This window comes from Nicotiana sylvestris, chromosome 11, assembly GCF_000393655.2.
Source record: "Nicotiana sylvestris chromosome 11, ASM39365v2, whole genome shotgun sequence".
Lineage (NCBI taxonomy): Eukaryota > Viridiplantae > Streptophyta > Magnoliopsida > Solanales > Solanaceae > Nicotiana > Nicotiana sylvestris.
This window is the reverse complement of record NC_091067.1, coordinates 87437388-87457558: the sequence shown is the minus strand read 5'-3', so window position 1 is coordinate 87457558 and position 20171 is coordinate 87437388. Positions and strand designations below refer to the sequence as shown.

General features: G+C 34.4%; 1 long non-coding RNA gene across 1 annotated transcript; it reads right to left on the bottom strand.

Annotated features, from left to right (window-relative positions):
• Window positions 1–10651: 10651 nt before the first annotated feature.
• Window positions 10652–13049, bottom strand: LOC138882383 (uncharacterized). The gene is made up of 2 exons (XR_011403980.1): window positions 12563–13049; window positions 10652–10885 (listed from the first exon to the last, which is right to left on the bottom strand). It is a non-coding gene; the product is annotated as an uncharacterized lncRNA (long non-coding RNA).
• Between the last annotated feature and the right edge of the window lie 7122 nt (window positions 13050–20171).

Sequence of the window (20171 nt, the reverse complement as noted above, 5' to 3'; positions counted from 1 at the left end):
CTTATTTAGGCTTGAAATGACGAAAGTTGAATTTTTGGAGTTTCGGGCCGATACTGAAGTTTTGATATCGGAGTCGGAATCTAATTCCGGAAGTTGGAATAGGTCCATAGTGGTGAATGTGACTTGTGTGCAGAATTTGGGGTCAATCGGACATGGTTTGGTTGGTTTCGGCATCGATTGTGGAATTTTGGAAATTCAAGTTCGTTAGGTTTGGATTGGAGAGTGATTCGTAGTTCTAGCATTGTTTGATGTGATTTGAAGGCTCGACTAAGTTTGTATGATGTTTTAGGATTGGTTGGTATGTTCGGTTGAGGTCCTAGGGGCCTCGAGTGAGTTTCAGATGCTTAACGGATGAAAACTTGGACATGAGCAAATTTTGAAGTTGGCTGCTTCTGGTGTTTTTGCACCCGTGGTGGGAAGCCCGCAGGTGCAGCCCCGCAGAAGCGAGAAAGGAGATCGCAGGTGAGGTTTGAGGCAAGAGGATCAGTGGTCGCAGGTGTGACTCAAGAGCCACAGAAGGGGAGCCGCATTTCCGAAGAAAAGAGCGTATGTGTGGTGCTTGGGGAATTAATGAAATTTGGCAGATACATAGCTCCAGCTGCAGAAGCGGGACCATAGGTGGGTCTTGGGAGTGCAGATGCGGACATCACTCGGCAGAAAAAGAAAATTTCGAGGGTTGAAAGTTCATAACACCAAGTTCGATTTTTTGGCTCGGGAAAAGGCAATCTTGTGAGGATTTTGAAGAGGAAGTCAGTGGGTAATGATTCCTAACCCTATTTCGTTTATATTTCATCAATATATAGTAATTTTCTCAATCTAATCAAAGAATCTAAGTGAAAAAAATGGAAATTTAGGGGAAAAGTTCCCAATCGAATTTTTGGGTTTTGATCGGGTTTTAGGTGTCAGAATTGAATAATTCTTGGATGAGTGATCTCGTAAGTGAATGAGTGTTCTAAATTGGTAACTTTTACCTCATTCCGAGACATGGGCCCAGGGAGGATTTTTGGGCATTTTCCTATTTTCTCGTCTTAGCTTTAAATTCATTAGTTAAATTAGTTGCGTGTAGCTATATTTACATTATGTAATTTATTTGATTAGATTTGGGCCACTCGGAGTTGGATACTCGTGGCAAGAGCGTGATATCAGATTGATTTTGAGCTTGGTTTGAGGTAAGTGGCTTGAATAACCTTGCATAGGGGAACTCCCCTTAGGATTTTGGTACTATTGTTATATGCATGTCGTGTACGTGAGGTGACGAGTGCGTACACGTGCTAATTATTATAAACCCCTGTTTTCATTAAGTAAATATCTATATTTTATTTTAAATTGAGCAATACTAGTATATGTAGCCTCCTGTTTAGCATAGAAAGCATGCTTACGTGCCTTAATTGTGTTATCTGCTTTAACTGCCTACCTGGACTCTGTGTAGCATGTTAGGGTAGGAATTACTCTTCTCGTTGATACAAACTTGAATAGAATTGTATATTTCTTGTTGAGACCGTTGTGTGTACTAATTGGGTTGTGTATTACTTTGGGACTACGGAACGGTATTTAGGGAGATCCCCCATGCATGTTTACTTTGGGATTACAGAACGGTATTGTGGGAGATCCCCCTACACATTTATATTTGGGACTACGGGATGGTATCCCGAGAGATCCCCCCTGTGCTGGATATTTACTTTGGAACTACGGAACGGTATTCGGGAGATCCCCTACACATTTATGATTTGACTATAGGACAGTATCCCGGGAGATCCCCTGTTGCTTTTCTCTGTGTACTGAGTTATGATTTTTCCTGTGGTTTCATTTCATTGACTGTTAGCAATTAGCTTCTCTGTCATATTTCATACTGCTTTATCCTGTTATATATATAACCAGTAGGGCCCTAACCTGATCTCGTCACTACTCGATCGAGGTTAGGCTTGACACTTACTGGGTACCGCTATGGTGTACTCATGCCCTTTCCTGCATATATTTTTCGTATGCAGATCCAGGTTCTTCCTCTCAGCCATACTTCAGTGAGGCGAGGCGATCTAGAGACTTCGAGGTATATCTGACGCGTCCGCAGACCTAGAAGTCCATCTCTATTCTCCCTTTAGTTATAGACTTCATGTATTTTCTTCGTTATTAGATTTCTGGTGTTAGAAACATTATATACTTCTTTAGCTTGTGATTCATGAGATTCCGGGTTTTGGGAGTGTTATGTTCACTTCGAGAGTGTCATTATTATATATACCGAGCGGCATTTTAAACTCCTTTATTATATTTACCTGTTAATTGTTAGTTTCGTATCTTTATTTTATTTCCGCGAATTTGTTAGGCTTACCTAATCGTAGAGACTAGGTGCCGTCACGACAGTTCACAGAGGGAGAACTTGGGTCGTCACAACTTTTTTATCGTTTGAAAATAAAAGAGAAATTTTAAAAAGGTAGAAAGACATTTCAAAAAGGTTTAATAGAGGCATAGAGTATATGTCACGAGCAATTTTCACTTTCAGATAGATGGATGATACTCTATTTTATCGTCTTCTATGAATAGTGTGTGTATATATATATAGTGTGTGTATATATCGTCTTCACAACATATTAATGCTTCGTATAAACATGCACCAAGAATTGAGGAACTTTGTCTACAAGATTTCAGAGAACGAAATATCCAATGTGAATGTCGAATATTTTCCAAAATGTACATTCCTTAGCTTCCATGGGCAACCTATTTACATAGGGGACAAAATGTGATGCATGCCTTTTGAAAGTTGACCCTTCCATAAGCCTTCTGTTCTGACAAAAACATTAGAACTTGTTGTCAATTACACATACAAGGGAAGGAGATTTTGCTCGAAATGAATTCGGTATGAAATTAAAGAACAAAATTACTATGCAAAGGGCACCTGAATAAATAATATATTTCTCTAGTTAACCGAAGAATTAATGTCAATCATAGCTGAGAGAGATCCACTATGGTAGGATGCATCTGCTTGTTATTAAGATCTTAAAAATGAGATTCACATGTGACAGCTATGTATTTCGTTTATACTGAACTTAACTTAGGGTACATATCATGTTACAGTTATTTTCTTGAAAGTCAGTTTGTACAAAAATAAAGGTGAAATGTTAAAATATTTTACCACTAACTTTTTCCAACCTCTGAGTAGAATGTGTTCTACTAATACCTGAGTGACATCTCTCCTTAAAACTATTCTCTGAAACCTCATTTGAATTGGGTAATTTTCAATTATTGATATGGGTACAGTAAAAAGTATGTGTATATATATATCCTAAACTGTACAGAGTACCAATTTCAAATTTTCGACCATTAGCATGTAGCAGCCATAGTTGGCTACAACTTGAGTATCTTGTATCTTCTAGCCTCTTTCACAAATGAGATTTGGGGAGAATAAAGTGTCTGCCCGGCTCAAAAGAAGGGAAAACTATCTGGTATCTTTATATTCTACTATCATTTTTCCAAATTTCTTTTCTTTCCTTGGGATGGGCCCCATAGAATTGGAGTTGCTGTTGGTGACTGATAGGGATTATGTTTGTTCTTGTCATAATCGGTTAATTTTGCTGTAGACAAAACATGCACATGCTTCAGTTAAAATCTCCAATTTCATCTTCTACTTCTATGAGGATAAGGACCAAAATAATGATACATGATGCTAGAGAGTTTTTGGCAATATTTTTTTGAAGTTTAATCTTATATTATAATATAATGACCCAGAGATAATTCCAATTCTAATTAAGATACTATCAAGGAATTTCACTTACATAAATTTTGAATTCCAGGGCACTATCCTAAAGTTTCACTTGCAGCAGATTAAATTCTAGAAAAAATTCTAAAGTTTTAGTGGCTATTTTTCAACTATTTTTCCGCATTTTAAATCTGTAACTTGTTTGAAAACGCTAGTTATATTCCAATTATTAGCCCTAAAGTGGCAATCTGATATTTTTTTATACTAGTCTTTTGGTAAGCGCTTTGCGCGTGTATCTTGATCAGTGAATATAAACTTTTTAAAAGCATAAAAATTATAAAAGAATACATTTGAGCTAGAAAAATAAGAAAACAATTTAAGTCCTGAAAATGATGATTTTTCATGTTATTAAACTACTCAGCAAAAAGAAAAAGAAATCCTGCCTCATAGAAGTGCTCACAATGTTATTCAAATATTAACTATACGTTTGCACAAGAGACATAAGTACCAATAGAATATTATAGTGTCCATATTTTCCTTCATAATAAATGATCGGATATTTTTAAGTACAAGATTTGCATAAGTAAACTCTTAATAATTTTAAAGTTTTTGGATTTTTTTACATAGTTTAAATAAATATATATATAATAATATAGTTTTAAACTCCTAAACCTAGATTTGTACAAAGTAAATTCTTAATATTTTCAAAGTTCTAGTAGGACTTTCTACATAGTTCAAGTAAGAAAAATTTAATACGTAAAATTTTAATAACTTTGAAACTCCTAAATATTAGAAAATTAATTAAATGAATATTCAATAAAGTATTTCTTATGGTAATTTACCTATATTTAAAGGGATTGCAAATTTTTATTTATTAAAGATCAAGTTTGGATGAGATAAAAAGCCCCAAGTTTTAAGTTGTATTTTTCCATTCTACGTAAATATTGGTAATGTAAAATTAAAACTATAGTACGTAGAGTATCTCTTGTTAATGAAAGGAGAGGGGAGAAAAAACGTGGTAGAAGTATATTTAATTTTTTCTTTCTTTTTAATTTATATAAGGTAAAAGTATAATTGAAGTTGAAGTCCTAAATATTAGGATTTCATACCTAGTTCAAATAAGAAAGAATTAGAGACACAAAATATAATTAATTTTTAACTCCTAAATATTAGGAAAGTAATTTAAATGACTAGTTTGTCCAATATAAAATTAACTTTTAAAGGGTAAAAAAGGCGAACGACATTTCGTTGAGGGCCTTCGTGCTTTTAATATTGTATAGATAGATTTATGGGTTTAGCAATGCGATACTCAAGTTGAGTGAAATCATTTTCTTATTGAAAGAGTTATTATTCCTATTAATCTAAACTAGTATTAGTACCCGCGCACGGACACAAATCATGTTCAGTGGCGAATCCATGATTTTAAAGTCGTGGGTGCTCACTGATAAAAATTCTGAAAGAAGAGAAAAAAAGAGTTTAATTATGGGTGCTTACTCAATATTTATCTAAATATTTTTATAATTACCTATACAAATTTACTAAATCTTGTCAAAGATAATGGGTGCTTGAGCACCCAAAAACAGCATGTAGATCCGCCATTGATCATGTCAGATTATGATTTGGATTATTTGAATTATGTATAAATAACATTAAAATATAAACCTTCCAGATAAAATTTATAGATAATCATTAGATATTAATTAAGAAGCAAGACATGAAACCATTTTGCAAATCTCATAATAGATAAATAACAACTTTCTCATCTCAAATTTAAATAAGTTTTATCATTTTTCTTTATGATGAAAGTTTTGATTAATTTCTCTCTATTTATTCCTTATTTTTGCTATTTTATTATTCAATACATAATATTATTACATTGTTATGTGGCTTTCATTAGCTTGTTTAATTTAATATCTATTTCTACCACACTTATTTTATTATTAATCATAAAAGTTAATTTTTTATTTGTTTGAACACATTATATGTAATGGTAATATTTTCACTATCATTTTATTTCTCCATGTACTATTTCTAAAAATAATAAAATAATAAAATGAAAGAAAGCAGATCAAGTGGTTAGTTAATAATTATATTTGGAAAGCTATCAAAATTTATTTAGTATAAGAATGTGAGTCAATTTTAATTGATTTCTACCATAAATTAAATTTGATCAAATCTAAGTTGTTTTAATCCTTATTAAATTTGTCTAAAAATCTATTTAGATTATGTCTTAAAAATGCAAAGTAGAAATATTTCTATTTAGATTATTTCTCCGTACTATTTCTAGGTGACATTTTCTGAATATGGTACTTGGCTTAATGTCATGCATCACTACATTCATTTTAATATTATATATATATATATATATATAATATTTAAGTTTTTTCTTATCTTATAAATAACTTTATACTTTATGTAAGATCTTATTTTACTGGTTGAATTTTTTTAATTTTTGAAGTAATAAATCTTTAATATCTTAAGTAAGTTTTATTTTATGTTTTAACTTACTTCAAAGTATAAATAGTCATAGGTTATCTCAATTTATGTCTTTCTATATTTTTTATTTTTTTCCTATTTTAGTTTTTAATTAAATTTTTATCTCCATATTTCTAGCTAATTTAGAAGAAAATCTATGAGTGGATCAATAGAGAGATTAGATTTGTCTAAGATATATTTAGATTATGTATAAGATTCATTAAATTACTTCCTTTAATTATGTTTCCATTTATAATTTCTAATAATTAACGTTGTCCTACAATTGCCAAGTGACTTCATTTTAGCTTGTCACTTGGCTTAACCACAATGCATACTACTCTCCTTTTAATATAATATAGATACGCCAAAAAAAGTACTGTGTTAGATTATATCAATATGGAAATTATTGTAATGGTCCTTTTATGTTGTTATAGATGTTTTAACCACTTGACAAGTGATTTCAATGGAATATTAATATGTATGTGTTCGAAATTTATTTCCTGGAAATATTGATTTGCATAATGCATTAAAAATTTCGTAATGGGAGTATTAGTGCACACCGAACTGTTACCGCTTTGGATGATGATGTGATTTTTTTGAACATAAGAGCCAAAGAAAGTAATTAATTTTAGCTTACATCCATGATTTGATCGTAATCCAAATTCGTTTTTTTAGTGAAGTGAATATTGACTTAGTTGAGAAGATACTGTTGTTAGTAAGATTACAATAAATAAAAAAAATCATTTTGGGAGTCTAAGGTATATTGTTGAAGCTTAGTATCCAGGCTATCGCTTTTGGTAGTTTTATGTTTTAATGCTCATCCTCTGTCTAATTTATTCTTGAGAAATTAGCACCATGTGGTAACATATAATAGGAATTGACAAATATTTTGCCTTTGATTATATTTATCACAGGCAACTTCAAATAATTGGTATTGTATAGCCAAATTCCCCCCAAAAATTTACTTTCCTATTTATAGCCTGTTTAGCCAATTTTTTATTTTTTTTGGTCAAAAGTATTTTTTTGGGCCAAAATCACTTTTGGCCAAAAATTGAGGTGTTTGACCAAGCTTTTGGAGGAAAAAGTGCTTTTGAGGAGAAGCAGAAACAGTTTTGAAGAAGCAGAAAAAAATAGCTTTCCTTCAAAAGCACTTTTCTAAGAAATACACTTAGAAGTAGTTTTCAAAAGTTTGGCCAAACACTAATTAATGCTTAAAAGTGATTTTCAAATAAATTAACCAAACACAAACTACTTCTCAATAAAAATGCTTTTTAAAAAAGTATATTTGAGAAAAGTACTTTTTTTTAAATTAGCTGATTTTAAAAGTTTTGACCAAACATACTATTAGTGTCTTTATCTAAGTGAATCTCAATTTGCTTCCCTTTGACTTTCTGCATCGTGCTTTACGTCAATTGAAAAGAGTGAAAATTCTCAAGCATAAGGCCGGCCAGTTTGGTAGGTATTCTCTGAAAGTGATGATGGCTGACGAGTTTAATTTAGTTAATCATGTTTTATAATTTACCCGCTAAATAATGTATTTAGTTTATCGGTTCCTTCAGTCTCTATATCAATGCATATCACAACAAAAAAAACTATATTATTTGTATATCACAGTGTATAACACATCAAATAATATGTATGCCAAAATGTATAGCACAAGTTTATTTTCTTCTTTGTGTATATCAAAATGTATATAAAAATGATTTGTATATCAAAATATATATTAATTTTTTTTGTATATCTTACTATATAACACATAATTCTTGTGGATATAATACTGAGTTCGATTAAACCTGTTGCCTAAAAACCATATTCGCCACTGTTTGGACTCGGATGCATCATGGCCTCAAAACTGGGATTCATGGTAATTGTTCTGACTTGTTCGTGTAAAAGAAGTGGAAAGAACAGACGAATCACGACTGAAATTATCGTTCGGTGGTGGTTGTCACAGTGTATTGGATTAACCCCTTAAATCACAGTTTAAATCCTAGATTAATTGAATAGAGAAGAAAGCGTATACCGCTTCCAGTATCTTTAGAAGTACACATATATAGGGATAACGAGGATGACAATAATTACTAAAATTACTGGGCTTTTCCCTTGTGGGCCCTAAGAGCAATCCTTATGCGTGGATTTTATTTCCTATATCCCCCACTCACACATAGTGGAACTGCTCATCTAAATTTGAGAAACATATTCTCATCTCATCTCCTCAATCATTCATACAGGGAAGTGGACCGTCCGACCAACATATGGGAAATAAGTGCTATACATCTGTTAGGAGTATATAGCCTCTCGTCGAGTACAAACCTACAGTATACTAGATCATATGAATAACATTTGATATAGTCCCAACATCTTATATATGATTATTTCTTGTATTCATAATCATAACTCATAAATTATAACAGGTGCATCAGTGAACACATATAAATTAGATTTCATCAATGGTCTTCCTTTTCTCACGATTTCCTTAATATTAGTTTGATTGATTTTCTAGATATGCTCCGCTAGATCGAATCTATGTATATGGTCTTTTGAAAACACACTAAGATAGCTAACATCACACTAAGTCTCAAGTATCTGATCGGAGTCTTTGAGGGTACAAAATTTTAAGCCACCATAAAAGCTTTGGGTCTCACACAACAATAAGTTGAGAATGGACTTATGTTAACCCAATTGGTCGTATTGACACACATGGTATGAAACACGTGCTACAATATTTTCTCTTTTTTCTCAAGGAGCGTATATCTTTATCTCAAAGAATTTTGTACCGATAATATTTAGACACCATAAGTATCTAAATTTTAGTTTCTTTATCTACAATATCATTTTGAACTCACATCCGGCTCACAAAGTAGACTAGGTGGACATTTTTTTACTCTAATGACCTCATGTCATTGTTTAAACGACATTCTGATTTTAAGTGAATAGCTCTCGAATTATCCTTATGACAATTTTGCTTAGAATCATATCTCATCTCCCCACATCATTAAGATAAAGAGGCAGTTGTCTATGTGAAAGGCCAACCTCTTCTCAACTCGACATACATATCAAAAAAAATAAATGAACAAAGAATGCACATAACATTGATCCATAAAAATATGTATGTATGTAAATTAACTTTATTGATAATCAAATAACATCAGTTTTGTGAACATGGGAAAATAAATAACAAAATAAAGTATATCAAAGTCTACGCAAGACTTGAGACCTAGTGTATCTCACAAATGCATCTCTAGATAAACGATTGGTCAATGGATCTGCTAACATATCTTTTGTAGACATATACTTCACATTCACTACCTTGCGTCTAACCATGTCTCTAGCATAGTTATACTTGATATATATGTGTTTGGATTTATAATGAAACTTAAGGTTCTTGGTAGAGGATATTGCAGCTTCACTGTCACAGTAGACTAACACTAGTTCAACATTTTTTGTGATATCCAACAAGTGTTCCAAGATCTTTTTCAACCAAACAACTTCTTGTGTTGCTGATGCAAGAGCCACGTATTTGGCTTCCATTATGGATAGTGATACATATGATTGTTTCTTACTACTCCATGATATGATGCTATCACTGAGTAAGAAAATAAATCCTGAGGTAGACTTCCTTTCGTCTAGATCTCTTCCATGATCAGCATCATTGTATCCAACTAATCGTAGATCCTTGCCGTCTTGGTAACAAAAGGCATAATCAACTGTTCCCTTCAGATATATCATGATCCTCTTTACTACTTGCCAATGTGCTAAGCCTGGGTCAGTTTGATATCTACTTACCAAGCCAACTACTCGATATCAGGTCTAGTGCACATTATAGCGTACATTAGACTTTCGACTGCTCTCCTATAAGGAAATCGGCTCATTCTTTCTGTCTCTTTAGGAGTCTTAGGACACATCTGACTTCCCAAGGCATGACCTTTACTGATATGAGTGTCAGCTGGGCTACTATTTTTCATATTGAATTGTTTAAGAACTTTTCTAGAGTAATTATCTTGTGGGATATATAATAGTTTCTTTGGACGGTCTCTTGAAATCTTAACTCCAAGAATATATGCAACTTCACCCATATCTTTCATCTCAAATTGGGATAATAATTATAACTTTATCTCGGTTATAAATTCCTTATCATTTCCAGCTATAAGTATATCATGCATCTATGTACAATGTTAAAATCACAAGCTTGTTTCTTTATCTCTTGGTATAAATGCAATGGTCTTCATACATCATGGTAAAATCATTGGATACAAAAACATTTTGAAAGGGTATATACCACTTCCTTGAAGATTATTTGAGGCCATAAATAAACTTCAAAGTTTACAAACTTTTTGTTTGTGGCCTTTTTTAATGAAACACTGAGGTGGTTTCATAGAGATTTCTTGTCACGACTCAAAATTCACTAGTCGTGATGGCACCTAACCTAACCCACTAGGTAAGTCAATTAACAATTATTCATTTCCATTAACTTAATAATCCATTAAACAAAGGAATTATCTAAATCTTATACATCTCCCAAGGACAGGTAGTACAAATCATGAGCTTCTATGAATAGAGTTTACAAAGCTGTTCTGAAGAAAATACATCTTCTGTTTGAAAAATACATAAATAGAATTTTATAATCTAGACTACCGTGAACAAGAGGCAGCATACAGTAGGAACGCAAGTACGCCTTCTAACCCAACAACCATCGAATGCAACAATATCGACATCCGGGATCTGCACGCAATGTGCAGGAAGTGCAGTATGAGTACAATCAAACTCATGTACTCAAAAAGTAACAAACCTAACCTTAGGTTGAAAGCAGTGACGAGCTGGAAAATAGGTCGGGTCCAACACAAATAACCAACAGCAATTCATACAACGTAGAGCAGATAAACAAGGAAATACTCTCAAAGGTAAAAATGTTCAACTTTTACAAAGTTTTTTGAAAAATAGTTTCGCTTTTCAAGAATATCAGTGAAAAAAAATCAAATCCTTTATCAAAATCATCGAAATATCATGAGATAGTTTGAAAATTGTAATTTTCCTGAAAGATCCTTTCCACAATAGGTAAACATATTTCCTTTCCTTTCGCAATAACAAGTGTGAAATACCACTATATGCCCTCATACTAATGTGTAAAAGTCATGAATGATGTGATACCGTACAACATGAGGAAAAATACATCTCTATGCATGTATACCATATATGCATGCTAATGCCATGTATCTCAGAGATGAATCATGTACTCACACTCTTAGAGTACTCAACCTCACTGTATCACACTTTTCACTCATCATATTCAATCACTCGGTGTCACGCCTCCTTTTTCCTACACCCCCGAGAAGGGGCATATAAGGGAGTTTTTTCAAACTTAAAGTGACAATCGAAACGGGATTATTTATTTATTAAATTCAGAGTCGCCACTTGGGATAATTTTATGGTGTCCCAAGTCACCGGTTCAAAACCCGAATCGAGGAAAAGATTAACTCTGTTTTACAGCCCGCAAACACAGAAATCCGGGTAAGGAATTCTGTTAACCCGGGAGAAGGTGTTAGGCATTCCCGAGTTCCGTGGTTCTAGCACGGTCGCTCAACTATTATAATTGGCCTATTATCTGATTTTAGTACATGTTTTAGCCTATGGTTCCATTTTAACTTTAACCGCTTTTATTCAATTATTTTTAGGAAAGATTCAACGTCATCTAAAACACGTCTTGAACCACGTCACATAAATGCACCCGCGGTCCACGACACATTTTATCTAACGTTGTTGAGATTTGGATTTGGGTCACATAAATACACACCCGAGTTTAGGATAATAATTTTTTAAATAGCGCGCCTAAAGCAATTACGCACTTTCAACTTTGCAAGGGCCATGGAAGATTCAACTAGATGGCATGCCTCAATTTCTAAGGATTAAAATTAATTAAGTGAGGGCCATGGGTTTTGAGATTTTATTTGGCATGGCACACCTCAAATTATTCTAACAAAAAGGTTTTGTTATTGGAAGTTGTTATAATCGGGTTACATGAAATGCACCCCGGAATTTGGGAATTAGGCATCATGACTATGTCACGGGAACCGTACCCATAATTACGATGATTTATTAAGCGTCCCTTCCCAACATTCATTTCTCCTTATGAACTAAAACTAGATCTGAACAGATTAAAATCTTAAACATTAAAGCATATGGGATAATGGGGTATTTTAAAAACAAACAGATCCTGAAAGGCTCCATGTCCATTTTCACTATACACGACCATTTTCCATCACTATCATAAAATACCAAGGATCTATGAACATTTAAATAAAGAGGGAAATTACAATGTCTATAGCTTGATACCAAATTAGTAAATAAAATGGAAGAGGATCTGAAACAGCAACTGGAAAAAGGTGTCTGAGTAAATCATACCTGTTCAATTCGTTTGATATGGAAGAAATGGTAAGGAACTAGAGTTGTGATAAGAAAACAAGCAACTAAATACTACAAGAACCTCTTGTAGAACCAAGTAGAAGAACTTTCCTCAAATATATTGAAAATCCAACAGCAAGTTTTGTACAACACCATGATGCTTCAGCTACAGTACCAAAAACCCAGCAACATACCGGAATCGAAAACGCGAACAATCTTGAACCTGAGTAGAGCTCGAAGATGCCGACAAACTCGACGGATGGAACCTGATTTCTATTTTGGAGCTGGAGATTTTTGGCCAATTTTTTGTTGTGGGGTGATATGAAGAAGACAACGAAGTCGGGGGGGGGGGGGGGGGGTCTGTCCTTTTCTCTGCGGCTGTCAGCCTTTTTCCGATGGGGGAAGGTCTTTGGTTTTTTGTTCGCCGGTTTTTCAAAATCGAGAGGAAGAAGATGAACCATGGGAAGGGCTCGTTTTTTTGCTTTTTTGGAAAGCGGCGGATTCCAATCTCTTCAGCCTTTTCCTAGGTCTTCGGATAGCGCATTTTTTTTGTGTTCCCCTATTTTAGGTGTTAAAGTAATATTATATACGGGTAGAAATTAGGTTAGGGATATGGGCGTAGGAATTATGGGCTTGGTAATTATGGACTAGGTTCAAAAATTAGGCCTAAAAATAAGTTGTTCGAGCCCAAGTTTTATTCTTTCCCCGCAAACGAGATTAAAATACGACCTCATTTATTAATTAGTCATACTTAAGTAAAATAACTGTAAAAATAAGACTGACCGTTAAAATAAACTATTTTTTTGGGTATTTTTTTAAGATTAAAAATGACTACAAAATATTAATGAAACTATTTTTTTTTGGTAATTTTCATTTTCTTGTAATAATAGTCAAAATCAATTAAATTAGCTATATTAGGCCTAAATTAAATATTTGCATGCTAAAATATGAAAAATCTTGGGGAAGGTCAAAAATCACATGTCTACAGCTACCCCTCTTTGACCAGAAACGCGAAGAGTTTTCAGATAAAGAATGACTAGACAGGTTTTATGACCCGACCCTGTTTTAAGGAGACCAAAAGAAAGGAGAATGTGACCGAGCCCTGGTATCTGAGCTGCCTACATATCCTTGGCTATAAAGGAATCAAATCACGTGTAGTTCAGAAGTGAATGAGGTGATGGAGTACCGAGGTTGAGAGCCGAGTGAGGTGCCGTCGAGGTTCTGGTCCGCGGTCCCGTTATTACATCAAAAATCAAAATTGAAAAAACTAACTAAGCCTATCAGCTACGAGTTATAAGATTCCTATCTATGAGTCTTCTTAAGCTTGATCTTGAGTCTTGGTTAGTTCTTCCTGCGGACTCTGATCTGAATCTTGATGCTTGTTAGCCGCAGTTGTTGGTTCAATCTTCTTCAGCTTTTCAAACCAAGACGGGACATGCATAGCTTGTAACCTCAGCCCTGTCTTGAGCAGCTCACATCTTTCATTAATTTCTGCATTTGGATTCACTTCTTGTCTTTCTTTTTGTTTTTTTTCTTTTTATTCTGGATTGTGACTAACTTCTGTTGATCATCTTGGACTGCTGGCTCGCATTCCTGACGCGAGCTTCGTTTGTTACTGACCTGAATTGCATTCTGAATTGAATTCCCTTTTTTCCAGGTGGGCACCCGATTGCTGAACTTGAACCGTCTTCTCTTGTTACTTGACATTGTTTTCCCTTGCACCTCGAACCATTTTCCCTTGAAACTTGAATTATCTTCCTCCGAAATTGCTTTCCCTTGAAACTTGAGTTGTCTTCCTTCGAAACTGCTTTCCCTTGAAACTTGAGTTGTCTTCCTTCGAAACTGCTTTCCCTTGAAACTTGAGTTGTCTTCCCTTGTTTTCCAGGTAGGCGCCTGATTACAACAAAACAGACAAAACAAAAGAAATTTTCCTGCCCCAGTTTGATATTGGGAACATCTGTGAGTGTTAATAAAGCTATAAATCACCTGCGTTGCTGATGAATGATGCAATGATGAGAGTAAAATTAATGACTTGACTAGGATGTGCGTCTCCTAAACGTAGTTGAGTTTGCGGAAAACTATAAACTAAGCTTGACTAAAGTAAAATCTGACCCTATTCTCCAGGCGGGGCCCCTAATTTCAGGAAAACTAAACATTGATAATCTTAAGAAAACTAAAAAAGTGACCCCCCTTTTTTCCCAAATTCAGACTTCCTTTTTTTAAAAAAAAATTATTATCCTAGGAGAAAATTCATCGGACTAGGTTTTCTATCTTAGGAGAAAGATTCATCAGACTAAGATTTTGGTCCTAGGAGAAAGTTCATCAGACCTTTTCTATCTTAGGAGAAAGATTCATCAGACTAAGATTTTGGTCCTAGGAGAAAGTTCATCAGACTTGGTCTCTTTTCTACTTCTTTTTTGGTATCTTAGGAGAACGATTCATCTGACTAAGATTTTGATCCTAGGAGAAATTTCATCAGACTAGGTCTTTTTTTTTAGTATTTTAGGAGAAAGATTCATCAAACTAAGATTTTGATCCTAGGAGAAAGTTCATCAGACTAGGTCTCCTATCTTCTTTTTTGGTATCTTAGGAGAAAGATTCATTAGACTAAGATTTTGATCCTAGGAGAAAATTCATCATACTAGGTCTCCTATCTTAGGAGAAAAATTCATCAGACTAAGATTTTATTTTTGGGAGGAAAATCCATCAGACTAGGACTTTTTATCCTAGGAGGAAAAATGTGAAGATCAATGATAAGATTTTATGCACAACAGCAAGACAAATAAAAGAAAAGATTTGAGAAACTTCCCTTTGTCTCGTTTTTTCTTTTTCTTCTCTTTTTTTGTTGTTTTTTTTCTTCATATTTTTCCCTTTTTGAATCACTTTCCTTGCACCGCTTTGTTCCTGTTTCATACAAAGAAAAATTTATCAGTTTGAAAATGGTGGTCGATTTGTGGCCTTGAGTCTTGGGCAGCTTGGCTTCTGCTCAATCAGCTTGAGTCGGTCTCAAAAGACTTTTGTTCTCCACCAACTCTGTTTGTTTCACACAAGTACCATTTGTATTTGCAGCTCAAACAGCCTTATCCCAATTGGAGATCTTTGCTTAGGTGACTTTTTCTGATATCTTGAATGACTTCCTGCTTTTGAGCAATTTGTCTGTCGGAGAAAATCACCAGTTATCTTTGCTTGCACCAAGTAGGCTGACAAGAGTCTTTAGGGGGGGCCTTTGCATGAATCCTCAAGGCATGTTGACAGTAATAACTGAGTGTGCTGGCCAAGTTCACTTTGTGCAACTGAAAAGCTGGTAGCAATTTTGAAATCTTTTCTTGCTTGTTTTGACAAGGACTGACTCAGAGTGGAAGACACAATGATGCAAAGAAACAAGTATTAACAAGAAATGCCTCTGTCGGAAGGACAGAAGGAAGAATTTTTTTTCTTTTTTTTCAATAACTAGCCTTAATGATCATGACATGCATTTTGGACTTAACAACCGATCTATCAAACTGACCAATTCTTCCCTTTTACCATTCTTATGATCTTTAAAGTCGAGCCTTTCCGTGCCAATCCTTTGCATCAGCTTCATGACTCACTTTCCACTAATGGTGCCCCGAGGAATTTTCACCAACAAGCCTCTCTCATTTATTCATATCTACTTACCATCGCCTTACTGCGCCCGTGAGGGTTTTCACTAATAAGACTCTCTCATTTTTCTTTTTCTTTTTCTTTCCCTCTTTTTTGTGAGCAACTCGACGATGTTCTACGTCGTGTGACAACTGTTGCTCATTGCATGCGTCTCTTGGCATTCTTGAAGGCATATTGAGAGGTCTTTATTTGGAAGGGTTTTGGATAGGGTTGGAAAGAAAAGTCGGCATGAAGGCTCAAAATAAACTCAAAATGAGGGGTTGTAGACTTACAACTCTTGGAATCGACTCTTTCAAAATGAAATAAAATCTTTGTCCCAGTTTCAGATGCTGGGGATTTTTGGATTTTTCTATTTTTTTTCTTTTTCTTCTAAATTCTTATTTGGTTGGACCGAACTGTGAGGCTGCCTACGTATCCTTATTTTAAAGGAATCAGGTCTAACGTAGTTCAAACATTTGACCTAATTACTTTTCAACTTTCTTTCCTCTGTCTTTTCCCTTTTTTTCTATCTTTTTTCCCTTTTTGTTTTCAAAAACAAGTTGCCCCGACTTCTATTTTTTGAGGGCATGGACCTTTGACAATTCATTTCTTCTTCATTTTTTTTTCACTTGAACTTTCTAAGAATTGCTCTAGTTTGTACTCTTGGGACATGGACTTTTTTTCCTTTTTCTTTTTCCTCTTTTTTCATTTTTTTTGTTTTTTGACTCTTGACTCTAAACTTTCCAAAAGAGGGTGGTCAAAGAAAATAACACAGGCTCAAAGGGGTGACAAAAGGTATAAAGTGTTTTGGGTAGTAGAAAAAGGGCCTCCCAACCTCGAGAACTCCAATTATAGTATCTTGTCGGGATCACATTGTCACACCTCCTTTTTCGCCCGCGCCGCCTGCAAAGGGGCGCGGAAGGGAGTTTTTTCAATTAAAGGACAATCGAAACGAGATTTTATTTCAAGATTCAGAGTCGCCACTTGGGAGATTTATGGTGTCCCAAGTCACCGGTTGAATCCCGAATCGAGGAAAATATTGACTCAGTATTACAGTTCCGCGAACCAAAAATCTGAGTAAGGAATTCTTTTAACCCGGGAGAAGGTGTTAGGCATTCCCGAGTTCTGTGGTTCTAGCACGGTCGCTCAACTGTTATATTCAGCTTATTTATCTGATTTTAATTCATATTGAACCTATATGCAAATTTAAACTTTTTTAACGCTTTTATTATTGTTATTTCTCAACGAGAATTGCAACGTCGTGAAAACACATCTCGAAACATGTCACATCAATGCACCCGTGGTTGTTGATACATCCCGACTCCGTTGAGATTTGGATTTGGGTCACATAAATGTGCACCTGGGTTTAAGAAAGTAATGTTATTTAAAGTACGCGGCTAAAGAGACTAACGCGTGGTTATTTTGGGAAAAGACCATGAAGTTCGCTAAACGGCCGATCCCGAGTTCTAAATAATTAATACGTATATTTGTGAGGACCCTGCAATCTATGCATTTTATTAGGCGAGGCTCATTTCGTTTATTTTTAAGAGGACGATCCTAAAGTGACTATTGTCCTCCTATTTCATTTGTCTTTAAAGAAATAAATAAAGGGGGCCTTGATTACTTAGTATTATAAGATCGGGCTTCAAAAAATGTGACGGCCCAGTTAAAACAATTGTTGTACATGTAACTAATTTGCAGGATCAGTGACCGTTTGTACCTATGAGAATTAGTGCCTTTCTGATTTTTTTGTTTAATTATGAACAAAGCTGATTAGCCAGAAGTCGTTTAAACAACGTCAATTCCTAAATCAAACTTAGGCATCCTTATAGCTAAAATCTATGCACTGCTGAACACTACTCATGCCATCTTAAACCCAAGAATTAATCAATGACTAGCTATTACCCCAAGAAATATAAGTCATTATGAACATACTTTATGAAATGACATGCAAAGTTATTTGTTCCTAGCAAATTGAGTACTCAGTCGTCAACTCAAGTGCATAACAAATTACAGTTCATGCGTTAATGCTCAGTTCAGCTGGCCTTCGAACAGTGCTCAAGTTAACAAATATACTAATAGGGATTTTACAACTATAGCTCACAGTCCACTGAACCTGATTTGTAAAATGCTTCAGACTATTCAAGTCTTAATGACTATACAACTGTAGAGTTTGATTCATTACTACAAATTGAAAGTTCACATAACAGTCCAAATCACTTAATTACGGTCCAAGTTTTAATGACAAAAGACAAAACTAAACTAAACCAGGCAACTTATGTCAATTACTATCTGTTTTTACCATAAACACAGTTGAAATCAAGATGAATAGGGGTCTGATGAACACTTTCATATTATCGACTCCACTTCAAAGTTACATCATGGTGGACTCAAATGTATGTACCTGGAGTTGGAACAGAAACAAAGTAGAAGAGAAGTCAGCAGCAGCAATGCAACAGTGGCAGCATGTAGCACAACAATCCAGTTAAAATTCCCCAGCAATACCAACAACACAAACAGACTCAACCAAGCGTGTATTAAACCCAAAACTAAACTCGTAGACCACTGAACCAATTAAGCAATCAAAAGGAATCAGATTCACAGTCCAAAATTCGAGTTACTCCTATAGATGCAATGAAACAGTATCTTTCTTTTTTTGTTTTCTCTTTTCAACTCTCAAGCCCTTTCTTAAGATTTTCAGAAATTTTTCTCTCTTTAATTCTTTTAGTCTTTTTTTCTGGTTCCTCCCCCCCAATTTCCAGCCTCAAACACCCTTTTATATAAGTCTGCCCTCCTTTTCCAACTTACTGCCCGACCCCCTTTTCCACTAAATCAGAATTTTCCACTTAATCAGCCACTAAAGAAAGCTTTTCCTTAATTTCAGCCCCTTCAATACCTTTTGTTCCCCATTAGTGTATTAATTAATATCCCACTAACAAAACACTAACACTAAAATATTATTCCAACTGTTTCATTCCTAAATCACCCCTGAAACCCCTTTAATATTACTGCCCCCTAATACAATTATTCAACTGTATTAAAACTTTTAATTCTGAAATCTGTTCAAGCTACCAAAAATTTAAAAACTAAATCTGACTAACAGCCATAACCAAACTTATTGATAGCTAAATGACTTAGGTCGAATCCCAATTGAAACAAACTGAACTGAATTTAAATCAATACACAGAACTCAACAGAATCCTTTAAACTGAAATTGAAATCATTGAACTAATATGCACATGAATGCAGGTTCATTGTCAGCGTACTGACAATGCCCTGAAGCTAAGTGTTCACAGATCAAGGATACACAACAAACATTTGACGAGCTTATTGGTTTACAAACAAGAACGAATTAATCGACGAGAACTAATTAACCGATTATCTACAACAATTGATAACAATCCATCTAAAAACAGACAATCAGGCAATTTCAATCAGTATTGACAAGAACAGAGGTTTATAACAAAATGACTAATCGACGAAACTTATTTGAATTGATTATGCAATCTATAATTATACGCAACAAAGAACAGAAACAAATTCGACCAAATAAAAGGTTTTGATGTAGAAGGAAAGAATAATAAACAAAATTGAAAAATTAATATAACAATACTAAACACATAAACAGACACCTAAAACATCAGAAAAATAGAAATAAAGAAAAAGGAAAAAGGAAAAATACCTTATATAGAACAAAGAACATACGGACTTGAATCGACTCGAATTTGAATTTCTTTTGAGGTCAAACGGACCTTAATCGAGTGTTCTCAACTGAGAACACTTCGACTAAGGTCAGTTAAACACCCAAAACCTCTTAAAATTCGGACAGAAAATAGTTTTGGTTTTTTCTAGGGTTTTGTTTGTTTCGATTTGGGGTTCGAGTGTTTCTAGCCAGATTCGAACCAAACCAATGATGATTTGGTGATTAGGAAGGTCAGGGGGTACTGTGGTGTAAATTTGGGGTTGATTGGTGTAGGTTTTTGTTTGG